This window comes from Oncorhynchus tshawytscha, linkage group LG07, assembly GCF_018296145.1.
Source record: "Oncorhynchus tshawytscha isolate Ot180627B linkage group LG07, Otsh_v2.0, whole genome shotgun sequence".
In the NCBI taxonomy this organism is placed as follows: domain Eukaryota; kingdom Metazoa; phylum Chordata; class Actinopteri; order Salmoniformes; family Salmonidae; genus Oncorhynchus; species Oncorhynchus tshawytscha.
The window spans coordinates 4,551,638-4,559,137 of record NC_056435.1 but is presented as its reverse complement, the minus strand read 5'-3'; positions in this window follow the sequence as shown (position 1 = coordinate 4,559,137).

Below are 7,500 nucleotides of genomic sequence, written 5' to 3'. Positions count from 1 at the left end.
GGGGGCTGTTTGGGAGGACTCTCTCTGCAGATAATGACAGAGGACGTTGTGACCGACCCTCAGCTCAGTCCAGTCTGTCTTGGCCAGTTGGCCATCGGTCAGTGGGTCACTCAACTCCAAGACCTGTCTAGAGAGAAGCTCTTTCCTTTCTCAACTCTCAGTTATTTTGTTGATTGTCACATGTTAAAGGTCAAATCTTTTGATGTTTTTTTTTCATTAGTCCACTGCTGATACAGTCCCTAAATGTTTTACATGTCAGCAGTCAAATTTTCGAAGATATTGAACTTTCAAGAAGCAATGTGTCGCAGGCCAACACACCAAAATGATGCAAAACAATACCAAAATATCGTTTATGAGTGGATTTTCCCATTAATGCAAATAGGCAAAACTATCCTCTAATCACAAAATAGTTGTGTGCTCCCAACAAGGACCTCTAAGGTGGATTGAAAAGAGAAGGTGTAATCTCCATCATTTCCAGGGAATAATTTAACAGCACTACATTTGCATCTACCCACACAAACACCAAAGCACACACGTCAGATGGGAACGGAGGGAACCGTTGGCACAGTGAGCCCATTAAGGAGCTGTCCTTGTGTTGCTGTGTGTCATGCTCTTGGTGCTGTCTAGCGTTGCTGTGTAGCGTCGGCAGGGTGGACTCTGGCTGTGGGGAGGTCTGTTGGGGGGGGAGGGGGCCGAACTGTGTTGAACAGGAGGTGCCGGAGCCAGGCCTCCCATGTGAGAATGTGGCCATCGCCACGGCAGACCTCTGCACCATCTGGTGTTCCCAGCAGGACGCCGGCGTGCCGTACAGAGGCACGGAGACACATATGGACACAAAGGTCTTCTCATGGATACACACACACATATACACACATATACACACATATACACACATATACACACATACAGTGTCTTCAGACAGTATTCACACCCCTTTACATTTTCCACATTTTGTTCTGTTACAGCCTGAATTTCAAATGGGATGAGATTTTGTGTCACACACAATACCCCATAATATCAAAGTGGTATTTTTTTGTGGAAAATGTTAGAAATTAATAAAACATTCAAAGCTGAAATGTTCAGGAGTTAAAATGTGCTTTTACAAATCGCATAATAAGTTGCATGAACTTATTCCGTGTTCAATGATAGTGTTTAAAACATGATTTTTTAATGACTCTCATCTCTGTACCCCACACATACAATTGTCTGGAAGGTCCCTCAGTCGAGTAGTGAACTTCAACCACATATTCAACCACAAAGACCAGTGAGGTTTTTCAATGCCTTGTAAAGAAGGGCACTGATTGGTAGACGTATAAAAAAAAAGCAGACACTGAATATCTCTTTGAGTATGGAGAAGTTATTAATTATGCTTTGGATGGTGTATCAATACACCCAGTCACTACAATGATACAGGCGTCCTTCCTAACTCAGTTGCCGCAGAGGAAGGAAACTGCTCAGGGATTTCACCATAAGGCCAATAGTGATTTTAAAACAGTTACAGAGTTTAATGGCTGTGATAAGAGAAAACCGAGGATGGATCAACAACATTGTAGTTACTTCACAATACTAATCTAAATGACAGAGTGAAAAGAAGGAAAACAGTTTTTTAATTCCAAAACATGCATCCTTTGCAACAAGGCACTAAAGTAATACTGCAAAAGAAATGGCAAAGCAATTCACTTTTTGCAAAAACTCTTCATATTTTCAAGCATGGTGGTGGCTGCATCATGTTACGGGTATGCTTGTCATTGGCAAGGACTAGGTTGATTTTTGGGGGATTGAAATAAACGGAATACAGCTGTAAGTACAGGTAAAATCCTAGAGGAAAAACGTTTTCAGTCTGCTTTCCAACAGACACTGGGAGACAAATTCACCTTTCAGCAGGACAATAACCTAAAACACAAGGCCAAGTCTACACTGGAGTTGCTTATCAGGACGACATTGACTGTTCCTGTGTGGCCGAGTTACAGTTACAATCTAGGACAAGACTTGAAAATGGCTGTCTAGCAATGACCAACATTCAAATTGACAGAGTTGTATTTTTTATAATGAGCAAATATTGTACATCCAGGTGTGCAAAGCTCTTAGAGACGTACCCAGAAAGACTCGCAGCTGTGATCGCCGGCAAAGGTGCTTCTACAAAGTATTGACTCAGGGGTGTGAATACTTGTGTAAATGAGATATTTCTGTTTTTCATTATCAACATATTTGCAAATATTTCTAAAAACATGTTTTCACTTTGTCATTATGGGGTATTGTGTTTAGATGGGTGAGAAAATATATATATTGAATCCATTTTGAATTCAGGCTGTAACACAACAAAATGTGGAATAATTCAAGGGGTATGAATGCTTTCTGAAAGCACTGTATACACAGATACGTACACAGGGGAAATATGGAGATTTAAGTTTTATTAGAGAATCAAAGAATCAAAGGCTGACAAGGAAAAGACTTGAGTGTTTTTATGTTGAATATGTGTATATAACCGGTTGGATAAACTAAAGAGAAGAGATGGGCTGTTTTCAACTTTTGTAACTAGGCATGATGACATAAGAGTAGAGTTGAGAAAGCACCACTAGTCACCAAATTGCCCAGCATGGTTCCCCGCTTACAATCTTCAATACTTTCAATATTTTCAATACCTCTTGTCAGATTTCTCAGAAAGCCATGTCTACATCTTCTTCTCTCTCTCTCTCTCTCTCTCTCTCTCTCTCTCTCTCTCTCTCTCTCTCTCTCTCTCTCTCTGTGTCTCTCTCTCTCTCTCTCTCTCTCTCTCTCTCTCTCTCTCTCTCTCTCTCTCTCTCTCTCTCTCTCTCTCTCTCTGTCTCTCTCTCTCCCCCTCCAAGTCCCTCCTGTGCTACTCTCTAAACCTTCCCCTTCCAAGTCCCTCCTGTGCTACTCTCTAAACCTTCCCCTTCCAAGTCCCTCCTCTGCTCCTTTCTAAACCTTCCCCTCCAAGTCCCTCCTGTGCTACTCTCTAAACCTTCCCCTCCAAGTCCCTCCTGTGCTACTCTTTAAACCTTCCCCTTCCAAGTCCCTCCTGTGCTACTCTAAACCTCTAAACCTCCCCCCCTCCATGTCCCTCCTCTGCTCCTTTCTAAACCTTCCCCTTCCAAGTCCCTCCTGTGCTACTCTCTAAACCTTCCCTTTCCAAGTCCCTCCTCTGCTCCTTTCTAAACCTTCCCCCTCCAAGTCCCTCCTCTGCTCCTTTCTAAACCTTCCCCTCCATGTCCCTCCTGTGCTACTCTCTAAACCTCCCCCTCCATGTCCCTCCTCTGCTCCTTTCTAAACCTTCCCCCTCCAAGTCCCTCCTCTGCTCCTTTCTAAACCTTCCCCCTCCAAGTCCCTCCTCTGCTCCTTTCTAAACCTTCCCTTTCCAAGTCCCTCCTCTGCTCCTTTCTAAACCTTCCCTTTCCAAGTCCCTCCTCTGCTCCTTTCTAAACCTTCCCCCTCCAAGTCCCTCCTCTGCTCCTTTCTAAACCTTCCCTTTCCAAGTCCCTCCTCTGCTCCTTTCTAAACCTTCCCCTTTCCAAGTCCCTCCTCTGCTCCTTTCTAAACCTTCCCCCTCCAAGTCCCTCCTCTGCTCCTTTCTAAACCTTCCCCCTCCAAGTCCCTCCTGTGCTACTCTCTAAACCTTCCCCTTCCAAGTCCCTCCTCTGCTCCTTTCTAAACCTTCCCCCTCCAAGTCCCTCCTGTGCTACTCTCTAATCCTTCCCTTTCCAAGTCCCTCCTCTGCTCCTTTCTAAACCTTCCCCCTCCAAGTCCCTCCTGTGCTACTCTCTAAACCTTCCCCTTCCAAGTCCCTCCTCTGCTCCTTTCTAAACCTTCCCCCTCCAAGCCCATCCAAGCCCCTCCAGCTGGCTGATGAGTTCATTAGGCTCCGAGTCCTGCCAAGGTGCACAGTGCTTTTGGCACAACCAGGAAGATTGCAGGGCCCCAAGTGACCCCTGGGCATCCATGATGGTCATTGGAGACCAGACAGAATGTACCACATGGTGATATTCGGGGTGTGTAGATGAAGTCCATTTTTGGAAGAAGACCATGATTCTCTACATTAGCAATCAGTTTTTTTCTCTGTTTTTTCTGAAACTTTTTTAATGCCACAGTCAAAGATGTGTCCAGATCTGAGTGTTCCTTGAACTGGTCCACATAAATGATCTGGGAAACAGATTTCTAATAATCCCTACAGGTCACAGTGACATCTGGACCAACACTTGAGCGCCAGCTCAATTAATACAAAAATACAAAACAAAAAGTGCCTTGGGCAATGATCTGGGGGCATACAGGCCGCTGTGTGTGTGTGTGTGTTGAATGGCGAGCCCAATAATAAGCAACACTGAGCTAATCAACCGCCAAGCGGGAATGACCATAAATATAACAACGTAATATGAAAACCATTAGCCATTACAGCCTCATGATTACAATGGCCTCACTCCCTCCATCCTGCTCTCTCTCTCCCGCTCTCCCTCTTTCTCCCTCTCCCTCTCCCTCTCCTCTTTCTCTTTCCTTTCTCTTTCCTTTCTCTTTCCTTTCTCTTTCCTTTCTCTTTCCTTTCTCTTTCCTTTCTCTTGCACTCTGTCTCTCCTTCCCTCTCCTCTTTCTCTTTCCTTTCTCTCTTCCTTTCTCTTGCACTCTGTCTCTCCTTCCCTCTCCTCTCTCTCTTTCTCCTCTCTCTCCTTTTCCAGTTCTCACCTTTCTTCGTTCCTCCTCTTAAAGCCAGGTCAGTCGGGGTCGGAGCCCTTCGTGGCTGAGTTCAGGTGCAGACCCAGCTGGGCTGGAAGATGGGGGGGGGGTGCGCAGAGGCAGAGAGAGGTGGAGGACAGAAAACAGCAGAGGAGAGGGCTGTGGTGGGTGTTGCAGTGGTGTGTATGCCTGAGCATGGAGCCAGGGACAAATGCCTGGGTGCACTGTCCCATACACTAACCCAGAGAACAGAGAGAAGCACAGAGAGAGGAAAATAAATAGATGTGTGCATTAAAGAGAGAGAGAGAGCAGCTTTGTCCCCCCCCCATCTCTCCTGCCCCTATCCTCCATTCTCTCCTGGGTTTACCCCTGGGAGAGGCCTGGCCGGGCTCGGCCTGGACGCCATCTGCTGCATAATGTAACGGGATTGAACTCCAAATCCTTCATTTCCACTCGCTGCCTGTCATCTGTGTGTGAGTGTGTGTGTGTGTGTGTGTGTGAGTGTGTGCGTGCGTGTGCGACCCGTGTGTGTGTGCGTTCATATGGCTGCACATGCACACATTATCTGTGTGTGAAAGTGTGATGTGCCTGAGTGTATCTTGAAAGCTAATTTTATAGCTGTTACCCCATTAGCACATCCAGCCATGATGTCATGATGTCAAAAGCAGCATTTTTCCAAATCTGTGAGTTTTTGTTAAGGGACATTGAACTACAGTATTTCATTATATTGCATGTCGAACAACGTCAAATGATAAACCTTTGTGAGCATATGACAACCATAGTAGTTATTACAAACCTAGTTACACACACACACACCTACACACACACACATATACACACACACACACACACACACATATACACAAACACACACACACACACACACATGTTTAAGTACCCCACCCAGCTCGTAAGCCTGAGGTGTGGAGAGTTGTTCCTCTATGTCCCTAAGGACCACTGTGATTGGGAGCCATCTGTTTTCCTCTAATAATCTTTCTCTCCATTCATCCTTTCTTTCTCTCCTTCCTCTTTCTGTCCACTCCTTTTCCACTTTACGTCTTCTGTGGTGTGTGTCTGTGTGTCGGCAAGTCCCGCACAAACAAATACAGAAACATGGTAAAATGTCACAGCCTGAATCTTGAACACAGACTAGGGAGAGCTATGCAAGTTCTTGTCTGCTTGACTAAAGTAGAAGTGACATATCCCCCTTCTCAGGCCCAATCCCCTCAGGCCCTGTGACTGAGACTCTCTGTGTGTGTGTGTGTGTGTGTGTGTGTGTGTGTGTGTGTGTGTGTGTGTGTGTGTGTGTGTGTGTGTGTGTGTGTGTGTGTGTGTGTGTGTGTGTGTGTGTGTGTGTGTGTGTGTGTGTGAGGGTGTGCATGTGTGTGTCTCTGAAGGAGCCAGAGTGAGTCTCTCTCCAATAACATGTTTCACAGGCATGCTGTTGGTTATTTTCTCCAGTTCATGTTATCCATGCCATGTTTGTCTCCTGGTTATTTTCTCCATTGTCAACAATGGAAATCAAGACACTGACTAAATGAACACAATTCTACTCAACTAACAGCACTTTCAGCTACCACAATCTCTTATTTCTTTGCCATTTATATTTATAGGGAGACATTGCACATCAGTCACCAACATCTACAATTATTTCTCTTTTAAATTTGAAAGATTTGGCATCAGATGGCATTGGATCGATCGGTATAGTTACCATGGCTACGAGGGTTATGGGGGGGAGAGAGAGGGAACGTGCAAGGAGCCCACACAAACACTCCAAGACACACACACACAGACACACACGAATGTGCATGCACACAAACACGCACACACACACTGAGGCAGGGACAATGTGGGCAGTCAAAGTCATCGCTGACTGAGGGGGCTGTTGAATGAGAATAGGCAGGGTGCTGTCCAAGGTCCTGGTTCTGAAGAACAGAGAACATTGCTGTATGGTAAAGAACAGAATGAGTGATCACGTAATAAGAATGTGCGTATGTCAGTGTAACACATAACATATTGAGAACAATGACTACTGACCATTCCTTCTATTCCACATCACCAGCGTAAATGTGCCAAAAAGGACATAAAGCCTTTATGTATTGAATATCCGCGGGCTGTGGACAGCGTCAATACAACATGATATGAAAACAGTCACACAATAAAGACAATCATGAGGTTAGCATCAGATTTATACCATCATACAGAGATCAGCTATTGAGCAGAGAAGCAGGACATTAGATCATGATTATGGCTGGTCTGGCTCAGCCGGGAGAATGCTGTCTGCATCTCGTTCTCCTGCAATGAACAGGATCAATAAACCAGAGGGGTGTATCAGATGGGCCGTGCTGAGCTGGGAAGACCGTGCATATGTCAGGCACTGGCTATACTGGTGATGGCCATAGGAGACTGTGTGTGTGTGTGTGTGTGTGTGTGTGTGTGTGTGTGTGTGTGTGTGTGTGTGTGTACACCCCCTTAAGCAGTGGTGCACACACACACACAAACTGTACCCCCCTCCCCAACACACACATGAAGTCTAATATATAACTAATGTGCATCCCACCTATTCATAACTCCACACCATCTGGATTTGCAGACAAAATAATAACGTAGTATATCACAAACATCTCGTTCCGTCCCCATCGCCTCCTGCCTCTCTCCCCTCTCTCCATCAACTAACTTCACCAGCCTGTCTCTTCTCCAGTGACACGTTAGTCCCAGGTTGGCACCACTATATTGCACTCATTTGGGACAGGAGATTTACAAGCTGTTCAGGATACAACATCAGCACACTTTGTTCAGATCTGTTTTCTTCATTTG